The sequence below is a fragment of the Alosa pseudoharengus genome, unplaced genomic scaffold (genome assembly GCF_046254945.1).
Source record: "Alosa pseudoharengus isolate Yale_2024_CS ecotype anadromous, Long Island Sound unplaced genomic scaffold, YU_APseudo_1.1 YU_APseudo_1.1_scf_20, whole genome shotgun sequence".
Lineage (NCBI taxonomy): Eukaryota > Metazoa > Chordata > Actinopteri > Clupeiformes > Clupeidae > Alosa > Alosa pseudoharengus.
In genome coordinates this window covers 67,801-88,231 of record NW_027468664.1, presented here as the reverse complement: position 1 = coordinate 88,231, position 20,431 = coordinate 67,801, and the positions used below count along the sequence as shown (strand labels likewise).

Sequence of the window (20,431 nt, the reverse complement as noted above, 5' to 3'; positions counted from 1 at the left end):
GTCAGGCTAGGAATAATATATCAACAAAGTCTGGTGTATGTAAGTGCTTCTGAAGTGGAGTTTCCTTGCTCAGAGTGGGAGAGGAAACTCGTTTTGAGAAAACAGCCTTGAAAGACAGCCAATGAGATTCCGTTCTCAGCCTAGACTCGTCTTTGAACTTTCGCGATTGGTTGCTGATACAAAGGAAGTGTCCATATATGGATCACATAGCGTGATACAGGAAAAACTGAGCTTTCCAATGGTACTACACATGATATGTTTTGGTGTCACAGTCGCGGGAGTGCATGCAAGGTTAGAATGCTAACTTTTGCTGAATTTAGGATAAATATACAGGCGCGAGTAGACACAATATAATGAAATAAACACCTAAATGTGTAAATCGGACTTTTTTGTTGTAGTAGTGTGATAGAATACATGCTAAGGTAACAGACTAGCTCAAAATCTCGAAATTGACCAGTGCATTAAAAAACGATGTTTTCACCTGCCGTGTCTCGCCTTAATATAAAATTATCAAAAGACAAAAAAAAACAATATAAAAGGCCTAACAATATATATATAAATTAGACTTAGTGTTAGCTAAGTATATTAACATAAGGCATTTGACTTTGGTAGGTGCTCTATACATTCAACAAATAGACAGACATACTGTACAATAGAGACAACAATATACATTGTGGCAGATACCAACACAATATACAAAACAACTATACAAATAAGACATAATACCAATATAAGTACACATGGAGTGTGATGTAGAGTGCAAAGTAATAGTGCAAATGTAGTGTGCAAGACACATATTGGAATGATAAAGTATGCAATGTGCAGGTGCATGGTCAAAGTGGGGATGACCCCACTTATCTGCAGTTCAGGAGAGTGACGGCAGTGGGAAAAGAGTTGTTCTTGTGTCTGGTTGTTTTTGTGTGCAGGGATCTGTAGCGCCTGCCAGAGGGGAGGAAGTTAAAGAGTGTGTGTGCAGGATATGTGGAGTCTTTGGGGATGGTCTCTGCCCGCTTAGGTCCCAGAGTACAAGTCCTGGAGGGAGGGCATTTTGTTCCTCCTCTCCTGCAGCTCAGTGACTGTCGAGCAGGACGACAGCAATATGTCATCGACTGGAGCAGAGGGAGGTGACTGGGAGCTCCTTAAGAGCATGAGCAGCTCATCCATCTTCTCCTCAAATGCGTCCATTCGCTGTGCCATGCGGTAATGCTTGTCCTTATTGCTATGGAAAAATGGATGGTGTTAGTTTTAGTTGTTAAATACATTATATACCTGCATATGTGAACTAATTAAGTGAGTGTTCTTACCTCTTATTTCCGTCTCCATGGCCAAGCCACCTCCCTCTGTGTGATGTCACTTGTGCTGTTTACAACAAAAAAAAAGTTAGTTACTCTCAAGTTCCTTGTCATGAAATTGTATTTACTTGAAAATGGAAAATTCAAAGACACTGTACCTTCAACTGGGTCCCAAGATGAAGTGGCAGGCGTTATAATAGACCCATCCAGCTCTGGGCAATGAGCTGGTTGACTGTGTGGTGTTCACTCATCTAAAAAGAAAGTAAATATGAATATTGGTCAGTTAATATATGGTAGGTTTCTTGCACATGACATTTGCAAAAGATAAACCTATGCTGTTACATTAAACAATCGCTAGAAAGAAAAACTCACATGCAGGTGGTGGAGGCAGTGACATCTGCTGACCTAATAAAAGGCAGGAAGAGACAAATACATCAGAACAGTCACATGATATGCACTAGGTTAATAAACATGAATGTCAGTAGTTCCATGGTAGGAAATATGACTCAACTGGTTTTCTTAAATAATACATGTATAAATGTTAACTTACAGACAGGGCTTTCAGGCACACGCACCATCCTGGAATGCTTTCTTGCTTGCGGAACGGATTCATCTGAAATAAAAGACCATACAATCTGCACTGATTGCAAAAAGAATATTTGAATTGTGCAAATAATGTAGTCTGTATTTAAGAGGTCTTACCATCACGTGACCATGCACTGCCTTTTGTGGACGCTCGCATCTTCTTCCGCCTCAATGCTAGAAGTGTCCATCAGCCGCTGACATTTTTCCATAGCTTTGGTGTATGAATCTACGTTAAGAGAACAAAGTTTTTGTGAGCCAGTAGTAGAGCAAAGCAGTATTTCCATATAGAGAAAACTGTTATTGATAGTATTGCAGCAATCAGTCATCTGTACACAACCACAATTTCTTGACTGGATATTTGGCCCAGCTTTTGACTTGATTTTTGTATTGTAGCCCAGAGAATTTCTAATGGGGAGACACAGCATCCATAGAAATGCATGGGCTTAGTTTGTAAAGCCAGTATGGCAGCTGTGTATAGCCTACTACACACATTCTGCACCTTCCTGTATGCTTCCCAACAGACCTCTGAAGTTCGCCTACAAAAAGGAACCAAAACTGCCATCTTTGCCTATAAGGAGATCATTGCAAGTTAGGTCTGGGGTAGCAAAAATCTAAGTTGCTGTCTTAACGTAGGCCTGTTGAAGATCACAGTTAGCCTACCACTCGAAGGCAGAGGACAAACGTGTGTTGAGCAAAATGTCTGCATTTCAGACTTCTTCGTCCCCGGGAGAGTGCAATAATTCTCTCCCCATGTTATTTTCCCATAGCAAAAATTGCAAGATAGGCTACCGGATCTCAGCTTTTTGAAGGCAAAATTCAGAGGTCTATTCACTTGAATTGTCTATCCGATCAACTGTGTTACAAGATGGCCGCCGACAGTGTATACATTATCTATAGCCATCTCTATGGCTCTAGTGTAGCCTACATATGCAGGACTGTTCAGTAGATTATACCCACTTAAAAAGCATCACCATCTCAGCATACCCACTTAAAATAGACTAGGATACATTTGGGGTTGATCACAGTATAGCCTACCCACTACAGCTAACTACTAGCCTACATCACAGTAGCCTAGATCCAGCTACATACAGTAGGCCTATATCCACTAGCCTACACCACTGCTGCCGAGTGACTTGCCTAAAAGGACTGACTGTACACTAAAACTAATTAAAAGAAACGGTAGCCTAGAGCTATTATTTGTAACATCAACGCGAGCAGGTTAACACGATGACACAAAACATACAATGCTGCAAAACATAACACGTTGAGAACAGCTCAAACAAAGACGAACGAGCAATGTGCTCTGGTAAATTACAAACTTGGCAGAATCGGAATATAACAAAGCCCTACAAGTGAAAGGACTTAAGGTTAAACCTCAAACCCTTGCATTACAACCACTAGGCCTACATCATGAAACTGTAACATATTTCACTTACTTTGGTGAGATCGAATTCAGGACGAGTGTAATCCATTCCAAGACTTCTTCCAGCGGTGTTCAAGAATCACGGAATTCAAACAGAGCCCGTTTACGGAAGTCAGGACAAGACTTCAATCGATCACCTGAAAGCAGAGGCGCTGTCTTCCCCCTACTGGCGTGGGGGTAGGCCTACGTGTAAGGGAGAGCCTGTCTGATTGAACTGAAGTGAATTGTGAAATGAAAGAAGTGAATTTTCTTAGTTGTGAAAAGTGTTCTATTGATAGATTTTTGTTTAAAGTTCATTCACCTAATACGGTAAAAAAAAAGCACAAAAGTATATATTTTTTATTTAGTAAAATTGATATTAGCCTAAAATAAATATTATCTTGATATTATGTTTACCTTACTTAGATTTTATAAGACCAATCATTTGAGTGAATCTAAATCAAGTGACTGCAAACATTTTGTATGTTACTTCAAAAACTGAAATGGAGCTTGTGTTAGTGTCGACTATAGCTGTTATTGTCTCCAGTTTCTAAAGCTGATAGAGGCGCAATCAATCACACAATGCCATATACTAACACATAGAGACGCATTACCATTGACGTCATTGCCACCTAATCAGAAGCCTCGAATGCAAATAATGTAAAATGTGTGAATGTAAAATGGTAATGGTAGGCTACAGGAACAAATGAAACATGTTCTGAATGTATTCTAGTGATAGCAGAAAACTATTATAAAAATATTTTATATTTTATTTACAGAAGTATTATTGTTTGTTTAATCCAACGTGAAACTGCAATCGGTTCTGAATGCCAGGCCAGGCGTTGTCTTCCCCCTACTGGCGTGGGGGTGTAACGGTTGGACTTTTATATTGAGCCAAGTGAAATGTGAAATGTAGAAGAATGAAAATTGTTTTATTGATAGATTCGTGTTTTAAGCATTTTCACTTCATACGGTTACAAAACTGAAATCAAGCACAAAAGTATTGTTTATAGCAAAATTGATATCAGCCTAAAAATAAATATTGTAACGTCGGTGCACAAGACTGTTAGCGTTCTCCCGCGCAGGGCATCCTGGGATACGAGAGCGAACATTTGGGGGGTTTATGTCGTTAATTCTCCTTAGTTTTGAGTGTAATGTTAGCGTCTTTATTGTGACATGTTTCCCTTTTAGTTCTCCCTTGTGTGTGATCCTTTTTGTGTGGGGGGCTGCGTCCTCCCCTGTATGTGTGTAGTGTGTGTGTACTTGACCTGCCCCGTGTGTATTGTGTTCATTGTCTGTATCCCTGCTCTCGTTCTCAGTGAATAAACCTTTTGATTGGACAACAGTGTGTGGTTCGCTATCAAATCGTTACAATATATTCTCTTAGCCTACTCCTTATCTTAATTTGATTACATAAGGCCAATCATTTTTAGTGAATATCAAGTGACTGCAAACCTTGTATATGCTAGGCCTACTTCAAAAACTTAAACGGAGCTGGTTAAAATAAACATGTCAAAACAGCACTCAGAACAACCAAAAACAACCACTAACAACCAAACGGGAACGTTGTGTGAAGGTACTGTGCAACCACAGGAGAACGTTTTGGTTGGTTGGTTCCCTTAACGTTTAGGAACGTTAAGGAACCCTTAGGTAACGTTCCCTAACCGTTAGTTTTTGGTTTGGTTCAAACTACCCTTTAGGGAACCATACACTAACGTTCCCGAACGTTCCCTTAACGTTTTGTGTTAGTGGGGCCGTGTTCCTATCGCTGTTATTGTTGGTAGACGGGATGTATACTGCGACTAGCAGAATCGCAGTAATTTCCCTTGGCAGGTAAAAAGGACGGCATTTTATGATCATAAACTCTGCCAGTGGTGAGCAGTGTTTGCATACTACTACAGTGTCCCGGTGTTCCAGTTTAGATGGTGAGCAGGTTAACTTGTGATATTTGCATAAAATCCGTGAATATTCAACAAGACCCTGCCTACTTGTTAACAACGCTTTGCTCTGCTTTCGCCCTTCCAGTGCTGGAGATTCACAATTTCACAAGCCTGCAGTGCTCGACAGAATATGAAGCAAAATCTTGCCGAAAACATGCGGGAATCGCTATGTAGCCTATAATGCATGTCTGCTTAAGCATCCACACAAAATGTTGTGCAAACAGGAAATGTGTCAAAGTAAATCAGCTAAGGTTTTGTTGGGTTTCGAACATGAGTCTCACTGAGGCAAAATGTTCTTAGCAGTAAGCACTATCACCACTACGCCACAGAGAGCAACGCTTGTTATTAGTCTATTAGACTAGTGTACTTACTAGCTATCCTGATGTCCATGTTAACTGGTGATGGCCTATAACATGAGCAAACACAGCGAATGCATGCCTTGAATAATGCAGATTAATTTTGCCTCAGTAATTTTGCATCACAAACAGTAACAAATGACCCCATCAGACGTTGCTCGTTTTTTGTGCAGAAAGCAAAAATGATGAAGATCACTTGGGCCTCGAACTGCTCACTAAAATAGCAAGCTAGCAGCAATAGTCCACGCTGCTAACCAATTGCACCACTGGTTACTTTGTATCTATGCAATAGCATGGTGTTCCTATTAAATGAATGTAGGTCTATGTTGTCTTGTGACAGCTTATTTGTCAATTGATCAAGATATTCATTATAGCAAACATCTAGGCTAAGTGAATGTTTTGCAACAGGCTGCTGAACGAGCAGTAAGTAGGCTAAACTATTTTCTAATTTAGGCTACGTGGGAATCTGAAACAGCAACATCTGTCATCAAACTCTCTAGCTACATCAAAGTTTTGTAATATATGCTACCATGATAACCATTTTGTGTCGTCAAATTAGGACCAACAAATTAAATAATATTTAACTCGGAGAAAATAAGTTTCATGTGTTCACTTCAAATCATTAGACAGCTCACTGCATAACTTCACTGAGACATGACACTAAGTTATTATAATTTTTGCACATGACTGACATATTTCATATTATTAACCCCCAAAACGGAATAAAGTGTTAGTGGGACATGCCAGTTTGTTGTACATCAGTTTTGGTATGTGAGGCAAAGATGAACCTATTTTGTTGTTTTGAGGCTTGCATATGCCCATGTTAAATTGTGATGGCACCAGTTAACATGGGCGTATATTTCTCACTTATGTTAACCTGTGTTAACTTTGACTAACAGTTCAATATATACATAGAAATCTGGCATCGATTTCAGCAGCTCGTAGTGTAGGGGTATAGACGATGTAGAAGCTAATCCAATCAACTTTCTTGTCCATGCGTGGTTCGAATCCCAGCTAGATCGCTAGTTTTATTTTTCCATTCATTCAGTATGTGTCATATTTGTGGATAATGCTTAAACGGACATGTATTAGACATACACTGGTGATGTTTTCAGCGATATCCGTTATATTGTCTCACTTGCAAACACTTCGTGAAAATGTAGCCTAATATAAACCTGCACTATCGGAGGCAGAGCAGATTAAGAAGTAGGCAGGGTCTTGTTGAATATTCACTGATTTTATGCAAATATCACCAGTTAAACTGCTCACCATCTAAACTGGAACACCGGCACCATTCGTCACAGATGTAAACACAGATTCCTCCTCCTCGTGATTTTCCTCCCTTTACAATGGCCCTGTCTGCTCGATAGCATGCTAGCTGCTCCAGTTGTACAGCAGAGTCCGGAATGTTGTCATTTAACCAAGTCTCAGTGAAGACGAGCACACAGCAGTTACTCACTGTCCGGTTCGTTGATCTGAGCAGTCGTATGTAATCCATTTTGTTGTCCAGTGATCGTACATTTGCCAGGAGAATGGATGGTATGGCTGGGCGAGTTGGGTTGACCGCTAGCCTGGCCCGGACGCCTCCGCGCTTGCCCCTCTTCTGCTTCCTCGCACACCGCTTCCGACGATTTCTTTTCGGGGGAGGAGTAGCAGGCGAGTCCGGTGTTGTTGCAGGCCGGAGTAGTCCGAGTTCCTTTAGCGTCTCTGTTGCAAAGTCCAGAACGCTGCAAAACTTGCTTTTGCAGATATCCAGTAGAAACTGCCTGCTGTACTTGTAGTACGACGTAGTAAGACGAGACGAACACGTAAAACTTTCGGACAAACACTTTTTAAACGAACAAAACACCGTTCGGTTGGGACAGAGAGAGGTCACTGCGTGTGCACGCACCGCCATCTTGGAGCACTGCTATGTTGGTACTACGTTGCTTCCTGATGTCACATCCATACATGCAACATGTCCTGAGTGATGTTTACTATGTAGTTCAGTGTCAAGTTCAAATGTATTTGTCTTAAAACCCCTGGTAATAATACTGAGCACCACTTCTCCATGTGAAACTTATCCCGTCCGAATAGGGCTATTGAGACTCTCCACAAGGAGGGTAAGACACAGACGGTAATTGCTGAAAGGGCAGGCTGTTCACAAAGTGCTGTATCAAAGCATATTTGTGGAGGGGAAAGTGTGGTAGGAAAAGCATATTTGTGGAGGGGAAAGTGTGGTAGGAAAAGATGCACAAGCAAAAGGGATGACTGCAGCCTTGACAGGATTGTGAAGTCTCGACGAGTTAACAACTTGAGGGGGAGCTTCACAAGGAGTGGACAGAGCCTGGGGCTACGCACAGACATGTTACGGAAATGGGTTCAGTGGTCCAAGGTCCTCTTCTCTTGAGAGCAAATGTTGCATTTCATTTAGAAATCAAGGTCCCAGAGTCTGGAGGAAGAGTGGAGAGGAACAACAGCCAAGGTGCTTGAAGTCCAGAGTGACGTTTCCACAGTCAGTGATGATTAGGGGTGCAATGTCATCTGCTGGTGTTGGTCCAGTCAATGCAGCCATCCATCTTCTATCTTCCATTTGCTAACAAGCTTCCTGGAGATGGAGATGGTGATTCCTGGAGATGGTGATGTCCTACGCCAGCAGGACTTGCCACCTGCCCCCAGTGCCACCTGCCCCCAGTGCCAACTGCCCACACCTGCCCCCAGTGCCACCTGCTCACAGTGCCACCTGCCCACAGTGCCACCTGCCCACAGTGCTCACAGTGCCACCTGCCCCCAGTGCCACCTGACCTGTGCCCCATAGAAAAGCTAAGGGGTATTAAGGGGGTATTGTCAAAAGGAAAATGAAACACACCAGACCCAACAACATGCATAAGCTGAAGGCTGTTATCAAAGCTGTTTCAATTGACTTTATTTTTCCTTTAGGGAACTTTGTTCTCTGCATTTATCATGCTAAAGAGTTTGAATACACCGTCTGGTCCTACTTGGACACGTCATCAGTGAAGAACCCGGGTTCATAGGGTGTTTCAGGTCTTAAATCTTCATACACCCTCACCCGGGTGACCCAGCCGGGGGTGATCAGTCCCCGGCTTGTGTCCAAGTGGCCTGTTGCTCCACAGATTCTCCCTACGGATCCACAGCCACCGCGAAACCCTCTCTGCTGCCTCTAAGATGTTTGTGGTGGCTTTTTTCAATGGCAGTCCTTTCACTCCAAGGAGTTTGAGGGTTCGCAGCAGTGAGCGGCCAGCGAAGCCTCGGCACCCGACCTCGACTGGCTCACAGCGAGCTTTCCAACCGTTGAACTCATGGGCCTCTATAATACGGTCTTCCCAGGGGACAGTCAGTTCCAGGATAACCACTTGCTTGGTAGACTCAGATGTTAGCACCATGTTCGGGCAGAGAGAAGTGGCTGTGATGTTGCCTGGAAACTTGAGCTGTCTTCCTAGGTCGACTTGAATCTGCCAGTCACGAGCTGTAGTGAGGAGCCCTCCTGTAGAGCTAGGCCGGTGGTGTTGTTCCTTCTGCCCAGCTCTAATGAAGGTGACTGATTGTTTCAGGGCTGCCTGGGTCTTTCTGTGCTGGATCACTGTGCAGATGGAGTCCGCCAAAGCCTTTAGCACCTGGTCATGGCGCCAGCGGTACCGCCCCTCCCCTAGCGCTTTTGAGCAGCTGATGTGCTCCGGGGTGCCCCTCTTCTGGCACAGCTTGCACTCAGGAGTGTCTGCCAGGCCCCAGGTGTGCAGGTTGGCTGGTCTTGGGAGGACTTCATAGACGGATTGGACAAGAAACCTGATCTGAAGTGGCTCGGCTTTCCAGAGCTCTGCCCAGGTAATCCTGCGGGGATCTGCATGTTCCCACCTGGTCCACGCTCCTTGTTTGGACATGCCGGCCATTTTGGTGTGCCGTTTTTCCTCCACCTCTGCTCGTATCTCATCCTGAATCAGTCTGCGCCTCTCTTTTCCACGAGCCAGATCGTAACGTGGCTTGGGAAAACAACCAAGACCTGCTCGTCCCGTTGCCATGGAGCCCACCAGCGTTTTGTGCCTTAGTTGTGCCTCAGCTTTAGTGACAGCTTCTTGCGCCTGCCACTTCCTCCCGGTCTTCACGAGGATTCCTGCTGCTGCGACTTTTGTGTCTCTGGAGTCCCTGTACATCAACACCTCTCTGGAGCGGGTGACTTTGAACTCCTCTGTTAGTCCACTCAAAGGAAGATGCAGCTTGGTGGAATGGCCATACAGGGCAATGCTGCTCAAGGACCAAGGGAGCCCCAGCCAATTCCTGAGGAACTGCCTGATAGACTTCTCTAGAGCATCGACTGTTGATGTTGGTACCTCGTAGACTAACGGGCCAGAGTATTCTTGGCAAGACTCCGTGCTGGTAGATCCAGGCTTTGAATTTTCCGGGGAGGCCAGATCTGTCAATCACTGTCAGCCAGGTAGTCAGGTCGCACTTGGTTTGTTTTATGGCAGCTGAGTCCTTCAGGGAGCTATCAAAGATCTCCAGGCTCTTGACCTGTTTTTCAGTCACCGATGGAATCATGGTCTTTCCCAGGGCAAAGCGGACACTTTACCCTTCTTTAGGACCAGAGACCTGGACTTGGCAGGCTTGAAGCTCATCCTTGCCCAGGAGATGAGCCATTCAAGCCCCCTGGTCTGCACCCTGGAACAGATGTCATCACTGTTCAGTCGTCCATGAAGGCTCTTATAGGGGGCTGACTCCCAGATCTTGACTTGGGCCCTCTACATTCCACCTCGGCCTACTTGACAATCATGTTCATGGCCAGTGAGAAAAGAGATACAGAGATTGTGCAGCCAGTGAATATCCCCTTTTGAAGTTGATGCCAGGAGGATGTTACTTGGCCTGAAGAGACTCACGCACTGAAGTTGTTGTAATAGTCTATGATGAGGTTGCGGATCTTGACAGGAACATGGTGTCTTGCCAGTGCGGTTTCAACGAGCTTGAATGGAATAGATCTGTAGGCCTTGGGCAGGTCGAGCCAGAGAGCTGCCAGATCTCCTTTGCTCTTAATATTTCCAATGCATGGGGTACGCTGGCGAAAAGTCCCACTTTCCTTGGAAATGTAATTTAGAATGATTTCGAATTGTCAGAAAGGACTAATCGTAGGCTATGCGTTCGAAATGTCAGAATGACAAATCACAAGCGGTAATGTTTTGTTTTTCTTGACCATGATGCTGTCAAAATGTCTAAAGGACAAATCGCAAGCTGCAATGTCATGTCTGTGGGCACATTTCAAACGTTCATATCTCGGTACAGGAAGTACCTAGAGGCACCAAATTTGACACAGTAGTGTCTGTAGCCTAGAACAAGATCACATGGTCAAACACCCTATAATCCAGTGGTCTCCAACACCGTGCCCGTGGGCACCAGGTAGCTCATGGAACGGCTATGAGGCGCCCCCAGCGCACCTTCTAAAAATAGCCAACAGGTCGCCTGCAGATCACGCTCTAAAAACACGCTCCATTGTGAAGTTTTCAATAGATATTTAAGTCTAGACCAGAACCATTTTAAGAATGTATGTGGCAATAAATTGATATTGGTGATACCTTACAGATTGTAGCTGCGTTGAATTTTAGCCTTTGGCTCCAAATCCGTTTCCCATTCAATCTTTTAACAACAAAGGAAGCGGACCGCATACCCGCTGCTCGCACGCATAGACAGTTAAGGGGGAATAAACTTGCTCGTCTGGTGTAGCCAATGGAAGCATATCTTTGCAAAAGTTCTGTGGCCATGCCATGTTCGTCAAATACGGTTCTTGCATGATTGTTCAAGGACTGTAAAACAATTGCTTTAGCTCACAGGTATTTTCTCCTCCATAGGCTACTGCCGTATAATAGCGCTGAAAATGTTTTGGCATGCCTGGCTGAGCAGGACTGTGCATTATCTTTTTTGTCAGATCATGGAGAAATGTAAGGTGTGCAATAACTTTAAAAGGAGTTTTCATATGTTAGGGTGGTGTGGGCGATTACTATTGAAATGTTAAAACCGAATTGTCCACTGAAATCAGAACTTAAACAACCCCTGAATTCATAATGGTGGGTGGGTATACATTTGCAAATTGTAACCCAAATTATTAATTGCACAAAAATATTTTTTTTTGTTAAAAAAATAGATTCCCTGTGCAAACTTTGAAATGAACAAACTGAACAAAAATGTTGGTAGTGTTGCATAGGCTATTGATATTAAAGTTGAAAATATAGTTCCTTAATATATAAAGACGTATAGGCCTACACAATATTGATAATTTAAAAGTAAATTATGAAATTCTATTATTTAGGAGGACTACCCTCGCCAAAAAGGGGTGAGGGTATGTTTGTTTCAAATGAGTTGCCCTCCATATGATTTTGGGTCTTCAGGTAGCCCTCATTCCCAAAAAGGTTGGAGATCCCTGCTCTAATCCATTTGGGGAACAAGTCAAGGTTCTTTGTCAAGCTCCGTTATTCCACATTTTATTAACACACACAAACACTATTTTAGACACTACTAAAAACAACTACTAAAAATAACTATTTACAAAAAACAAACAAAAAATATTTACAAACTATCGGTGGAGGGGAGGGCTGCGGCGGCGGCTGAAGAGGAGGCCAACAGCTGACACCTCTAATCGGGACGGCCTCGTAGAGCACGGCCTCGTAGAGCACGGCCTCGTAGAGCACCCTCGAGTATGAAACATATGTCCATTCCATGGCCGTAACACAAACGGAAGCTTCAAAACATGTAAAGCGACAAAAAACACATATGTGGCGAAGGTACGACATTTTGGAGTAGTTCGGACAATTTGAAGTCGCTTCGGACACAAGACTATCTTTATTTCAAAGTAACATTTACTTTGTTCCGAATTATCCCAAATTCTTCCGTAAGGGGATAATTACACATCAGCGCCTCCCACAGCATTTTTGGGGCTGTTACCAGTGTTCCTAATTGGAAGTCATGCAATGGAATAGGCCTTTATCACGACAGCCGAAGTAGGAAGTGAACAGCCCTGTTCCTGTGTGAGCACAGGTGTTTCTAATTAAGTGTCAGATTCGGCCACAGTTACTTCAACCAGAGGCCTCGTTAATGTTTTTAGGAACACCTGTGGTTTGTCTGCCAACAGGAAAGTGAACAGCCCTGCTTCAGCTGCCTGTGGGCTGCCGTGATAAAGGCCTATTGAAACGGTCAAGTGTCCAACTTTTCTGTCATTTGTCCCAACTTTCATCCATTTGTCCAGCACATTGCCATTGTGGAACGTTCAGTTGCAATTCCAATGCATCCCCATGCAATCGTCCTGACAATTGGGAGCGCTCATTTCCGAGCCCTTTCCTTGCCCTTCCTTCAGTGCCGTTCTGCTCTCCTCAGTGAGATGAGTCTCTTCCTTGTGATGTTTGTGAGTTCTGACAGGGCAGTCCATTCTTCTTCCTTGGCCATCTTGAACTGACGTCTCAGGGATTTTAGTTTTTGTCTCTGCTGACTGATCTTGGCTTCTCTGCGGTTGAGCTTTGCTGGTTTGCTATCTCCACGTCTTTCCTTGACACCAAACCGCTCTGCTTCCATGTTCATTATGATGGTACACATGGTCTGGAGCTTCTGGTCGACACTGCCCTTTGAGATGGATATCAGGCACTTGTCCACATCTTTGTTCAGCTTAAGCCACTCCTTATTGTTTGCGGCAGGCCACTTCACCCTGCGGTGTTCCGATTTCCTGCTTGGTTTGGGGGTTTTGTGGCTTGGAGGTTCTGGGTACTGTGGGGAGATTCCGGACCTGGCTCCTCCTTCGTCTCACCAGGTTCTGCAGCCTGCAACCTCTTGTGCATTTTACCCATCCGGGGGTAGTGTGCACATATACCGACACACACACGGAGCCCACACACACACCCGGAGCAGTGGGCAGCAAAGTCATTTTCATTGTGTATAGGGGTGTGACAACCCATGGGCTTGTTGCTGCTGACCCTTTAAGTGCCTAATTGCTGCTGTGCTCTCACCTGTCCCTGTCACTTTATATTTCCCATTTAGGCCCATGCAGGCACACACCACACACACACACACATCACACACACACATCACACACACACACACACACCACACACACACACATCACACACACACATCACACACACACACACACACAGACCATTTAGGCCCATGCTGGCACACACCACACACACGTCACACATACACGCAACACACACATCACACACACACACACACACACAGACACACACACACACCATTTCACACAGACACACCTGGCAGAAGGGATGGACCAACACACACACACACACACACACACAGACACACCATTTAGGCCCATGCTGGCAGAAGGGATGGACCAACACACACACACACACACACACACAGACACACCATTTAGGCCCATGCTGGCAGAAGGGATGGACCAACACACACACACACACACACACACACACACACACACACAGACACACACACACCATTTAGGCCCATGCTGGCAGAAGGGATGGACCAACACACACACACACACACACACAGACACACACACACACAGACACACCATTTAGGCCCATGCTGGCAGAAGGGATGGACCAACACACACAGACACACACACACCATTTTAGGCCCATGCTGGCAGAAGGGATGGACCAACACACACACACACACACACACACACACACCATTTAGGCCCATGCTGGCAGAAGGGATGGACCAACACACACACACACACAGACACACACACACCATTTAGGCCCATGCTGGCAGAAGGGATGGACCAACACACACACACACACACACACACACACACACACACACACACACACACAGACACACCATTTAGGCCCATGCTGGCAGAAGGGATGGACCAACACACACACACACACACACACACAGACACACCATTTAGGCCCATGCTGGCAGAAGGGAGGGACCAACACACACACACACACAGACACACACACACCATTTAGGCCCATGCTGGCAGAAGGGAGGGACCAACACACAGAGACACACACACACCATTTAGGCCCATGCTGGCAGAAGGGATGGACAGGTGGCAGACGGGATCCTTTTGCGTTGTTTCTTTGGTTCGCCTTCTCTTGCATAACAACACCTTTTACTCCTCATGCATCCATTCACTCACCTACATACTAAATTCTCTTGCATAACAACACCTTTTACTCCTCATGCATCCATTCACTCACCTACATACTAAATACTGATTACTCCTACTGACACGTTTAAACTTATGCAGTACTTTTTGTTATATTAGTTAATACATTCTTAAGTTAAAATATGTGTCCTCTGTTTTGTGATGACTTGGAGCCAGGTTGTCGGGGGCTCGTCTACTTTAGTTAACCCGGTTGGTTTTTGAGATTTGGCTTTAAATTGGCTGTTTGGGTTTTTTGGGAGGTGCTTGCTCTTTGTTTGAAATTTGTGCGTGATCTGGCCTGGTTAAATTGTAAGGTTGATGCTCTCTGTGAGCATTTGTTTGATTGATAAATGACCTGTTGGGAGGACACCACTGTACGGTTTGCTTGCATTTCGGAATTCATGTCGGAAGGTCCAACTCCAACGTTGTAAGTCACCTGTGTTTGTGTGTAGGCCTACAATTTTGTTAAACTCCCTGGTTAGGCATAGCGTCGTGTCTCCTTTGGGGCATGTCAGTTTGGGGTGGTTAGTGTTTTGGTCAACGTGAGTAGCAGCATTTGCTCGGGGGCACTTCCGCAGAGTGGGGTGCGTTACTGTATTACAGTCGTGTTTAATAACGCTCTGCTGGAACCAGTGCCAGAGCTGTCGAGGAAGAGAGGGGGATCTTTTTCGATTGCTCTGCTCCTTGTGCATAATTACCCCTTATCAGGAACTACATGAAGAGCTAGGGTTGATGTTAATTAGTTGGGCTTGGGTATAGTTAGCAGGGAGACCTGATTACTGATACACTGGTTTACTTTGTAGGCTACACATTGTGGATGGATACACATTCGACATGGATATTGCCAAATTTGTTCAGAGGAGTCTCCTTCAGAGGAGTTTTTGGAGTCGTGCACCAAAGAGAAATTGTTGAATATCGCGGAGCATTATGAAACATTTTTGAAAAGAGTAAGCGACTTAAGGTTGATCTTAAAGCTGAGTTAAGAAAGGGTTTATTTGAAAAGCATGTTTTGGTTGCGCCTGCCACGTCTAAGTTGCCATCTCTTCCCAGTCCATCTCTTACTGGTCAATTTACATTCGGACAGCAGAAAGAGCAGAAAGAGCTCATGAAAATGCAGATGGAACATGAGCGTTTAACAAGTCATGAGAAGTATGCTATTTACAACGCCAAAATATAAATATAATATAAATATATCGCAACTCTAGGGGGAGCTCTAGATCTGCCAAAAATAGACCTGAAACTGCATAGGATTGCTCATAATCTATTATGTTGAAACTGCATAGGATTGCTCATAATCTATAATGTTGAAACTGCATAGGATTGCTCATAATCTATAATGTTGAAACTGCATAGGATTGCTTTTAAGTCTATGATGTTGGTTTGGCTATTCGTTGATTCACTCACCTGCCAAAATTTGAATTTAAATATTTTTAAAATACGTTCATAACAAAAGTTATGTCATTAATTCGATTTTTTTTCCGCTTGACAGCCCTAGTGTATATTTATTGTTTTGTGTGCAGGTGTTAGTGTATTTATTTGTTGTGTGTATGTGTGTGTCTGTCTGTGTGTGTATTCATGTGTTTGTTGTGTGTGTGTATATTAATGTGTTTGTTGTGTGTGTGTGTATTCATGTGTTTGTTGTGTGTGTGGGTGTGTGTGTGTGTATATTCATGTGTTTGTTGTGTGTGTGGGTGTGTGTGTGTATTCATGTGTTTGTTGTGTGTGTGGGTGTGTGTGTGTGTATTCATGTGTTTGTTGTGTGTGTGGGTGTGTGTGTGTGTATATTAATGTGTTTGTTGTGTGTGTGGGTGTGTGTGTGTGTATTCATGTGTTTGTTGTGTGTGTGGGTGTGTGTGTGTGTATATTAATGTGTTTGTTGTGTGTGTGGGTGTGTGTGTGTGTATTCATGTGTTTGTTGTGTGTGTGGGTGTGTGTGTGTGTATATTCATGTGTTTGTTGTGTGTGTGGGTGTGTGTGTGTGTATATTAATGTGTTTGTTGTGTGTGTGTGTGTCTGTGTGTGTGTATTCATGTGTTTGTTGTGTGTGTGTGTGTGTGTGTGTGTGTGTGTGTATTCATGTGTTTGTTGTGTGTGTGTGTGTATGTGTGTATTTATTTATTGTGTGTGTATACATGTGTTTGCTCTGTGTGTGTGCTTCAGAGGACAGTGGGGATGTGTGTGTGTGTGTGTGTGTGTGTGTGTGTGTGTATTCATGTGTTTGCTCTGTGTGTGTGCTTCAGAGGACAGTGGGAATGTGTGTGTGTGTGTGTGTGTATTCATGTGTTTGCTCTGTGTGTGTGCTTCAGAGGACAGTGGGGATGTGTGTGTGTGTGTGTGTGTGTGTGTGTGTGTGTATTCATGTGTTTGCTCTGTGTGTGTGCTTCAGAGGACAGTGGGGATGTGTGTGTGTGTGTGTGTATTCATGTGTTTGCTCTGTGTGTGTGCTTCAGAGGACAGTGGGGATGTGTGTGTGTGTGTGTGTGTGTGTGTATTCATGTGTTTGCTCTGTGTGTGTGCTTCAGAGGACAGTGGGGATGTGTGTGTGTGTGTGTGTATTCATGTGTTTGATCGATCTGTGTGTGTGCTTCAGAGGACAGTGGGGATGTGTGTGTGTGTGTGTGTGTGTATTCATGTGTTTGCTCTGTGTGTGTGCTTCAGAGGACAGTGGGGATGTGTGTGTGTGTGTGTGTATTCATGTGTTTGCTCTGTGTGTGTGCTTCAGAGGACAGTGGGGATGTGTGTGTGTGTGTGTGTATTCATGTGTTTGCTCTGTGTGTGTGCTTCAGAGGACAGTGGGGATGTGTGTGTGTGTGTGTGTGTGTGTGTGTGTATTCATGTGTTTGCTCTGTGTGTGTGCTCCAGAGGACAGTGGGGATGTGTGTGTGTGTGTGTGTATTCATGTGTTTGCTCTGTGTGTGTGCTTCAGAGGACAGTGGGGATGTGTGTGTGTGTGTGTGTATTCATGTGTTTGATCTGTGTGTGTGCTTCAGAGGACAGTGGGGATGTGTGTGTGTGTGTGTGTGTGTATTCATGTGTTTGCTCTGTGTGTGTGCTTCAGAGGACAGTGGGGATGTGTGTGTGTGTGTGTGTATTCATGTGTTTGCTCTGTGTGTGTGCTTCAGAGGACAGTGGGGATGTGTGTGTGTGTGTGTGTATTCATGTGTTTGCTCTGTGTGTGTGCTTCAGAGGACAGTGGGGATGTGTGTGTGTGTGTGTGTGTGTGTGTGTATTCATGTGTTTGCTCTGTGTGTGTGCTCCAGAGGACAGTGGGGACGCATGTGTGTGTATTTATTTATTGTGTGTGTATTCATGTGTGTGTGTGTGTGTGTGTATTCATGTGTGTGTGCATGCTCCAGAGGGCAGTGGAGACGCGTGTGTGTGTGTGTGTGTGTGTATTTATTTATTGTGTGTGTATTCATGTGTGTGTGTGTGTGTATTTGTGTGTGTGTGTGTGTGTGTGTGTGTATTCATGTGTGTGTGTGTGTGTATTTGTGTGTGTGTGTATGTGTGTATTTATTTATTGTGTGTGTATTCATGTGTGTGTGTGTGTGTGTGTGTGTGTGTGTGTGTGTGTGTATTCATGTGTGTGTGTATTTGTGTGTGTGTGTGTGTGTGTGTGTGTATTCATGTGTGTGTGTGTGTGTGTGTATTTGTGTGTGTGTGTGTGTGCGTGTATTTATTTATTGTGTGTGTATTCATGTGTGTGTGTGTGTGTGTGTGTATTCATGTGTGTGTGTGTGTGTATTCATGTGTGTGTGTGTATTCATGTGTGTGTGTGTGTGTGTATTCATGTGTGTGTGTGTGTGTGCTCCAGAGCCCAGTGGAGACGCGTGTGTGTGTGTTTGTGTGTGTGTATTCATGTGTGTGTGTGTGTGTGTGTGTGTGTGTGTGTGTATTCATGTGTGTGTGTGTGTGTGTTTGTGCTCCAGAGCCCAGTGGAGACGCGTGTGTGTGTGTTTGTGTGTGTGTATTCATGTGTGTGTGTGTGTGTGTATTCATGTGTGTGTGTGTGTGTATTCATGTGTGTGTGTGTGTGTGTGTGCTCCAGAGCCCAGTGGAGACGCGTGTGTGTGTCGACGAGCGCTGCGGGCGTTGCGGTGTGTGCTGAGCGGCGTGGAGCAGAGTGTGTGTGAGCGGCAGAAGGAGCAGACCTTCACACACATCATGCAGCGGCTAGACAGCAGGAGTGCGACACGCCTGCGCAGTGGAGAGACCTTCAGCAAACAGCAGCTCACACACACACACTCCACACACACACTCACACACAGTGGACCCCTCATCTGCAGAACCAGCTCTGGAAGGCTTAGAGGTAAATATACCCCTAACCTATATATATACTGCACATATATATTATATAATATAATATACCTATATATATACTGCACATATATATTATATAATATAATATACCTATATATATACTGCACATCAGAACTAAAGATTGAGTTGATCACTATGTACATCAGAACTAAAGATTGAGTTGATCTCTAAAAATAACATTGTTCGTGTTCTAGGACCCTGGGAACATTAAAAGTTACTGAACTGAAAGTTAGCTAGCTAGCTAGCTCGGTTAACAGGCAAAATGAAATAATTTATTCTGTGTCCGAAACAGTGTTTCATTGGCATCACACACAAGCAATGACAATAAAATAGTACACATAATTATATTAGATAGATAGATAGATAGATAGATAGATACTTTATTGATCCCCAAGGGGAAATTCAAGAATTCATTAATATTTTGTTATTGCTTATTCAGAGAAAAGTTTATGTTTTGAGGTAATTTCCTGGGTTGACGGGCACTATCAGAGATTTGTCCACAGGCTGGGAACTACACATGTCTAGTGACAGCTGGAACAGCCATACAGACTCATTCTCCTCTCTTTGTGCCCCTCCCCCAATCTGTAGAATGTCTGGGAGTTCTCCTTAGTGACATCTTGATGTTTCTCCAGGAGAAGGAACAGAAGCTCACCTTTGCAGCTCTGGTACTTCACATACATACAAAATGCAGCCCATTATAACCCACATACAAACATGTACACAACATGGGCAAAATGCAGCCCATTATAACCCATATACAAACATGCACACAACATGGGCAAAATGCAGCCCATTATAACCCATATACAAACATGCACACAACATGGGCAAAATGCAGCCCATTATAACCCATATACAAACATGCACACAACATGGGCAAAATGCAGCCCATTATAACCCATATACAAACATGCACACAACATGGGCAAAATGCAGCCCATTATAAGCCAAATACAAACATGCACACAACATGGGCATAATGCATGTGTGTGTATGTGCATATGTGTACACGTGTGTGTGTGTTTTAGGAGCAGAAGGCTGCATGTGTGTGTATGTGCATATGTGTACACGTGTGTGTGTGTTTTAGGAGCAGAAGGCTGCATGTGTGTGTATGTGCATATGTGTACACGTGTGTGTGTGTTTTAGGAGCAGAAGGCTGCATGTGTGTATATGTGCATATGTGTACGTGTGTGTGTTTTAGGAGCAGAAGGCTGCATGTGTGTGTATGTGCATATGTGTACACGCGTGTGTGTGTGTTTTAGGAGCAGAAGGCTGCATGTGTGTGTATGTGCATATGTGTACACGTGTGTGTGTGTTTTAGGAGCAGAAGGCTGCATGTGTGTATATGTGCATATGTGTACGTGTGTGTGTTTTAGGAGCAGAAGGCTGCAGTGGTCTCCGTGCAGAGACTTATAGTGAGA

The 20,431-nt window shown here is 44.1% G+C and overlaps 1 pseudogene; it reads right to left on the bottom strand.

Annotated features, from left to right (window-relative positions):
* Nucleotides 1-8,647: 8,647 nt before the first annotated feature.
* Nucleotides 8,648-13,389, bottom strand: LOC143136802 (uncharacterized; annotated as a pseudogene).
* Between the last annotated feature and the right edge of the window lie 7,042 nt (nucleotides 13,390-20,431).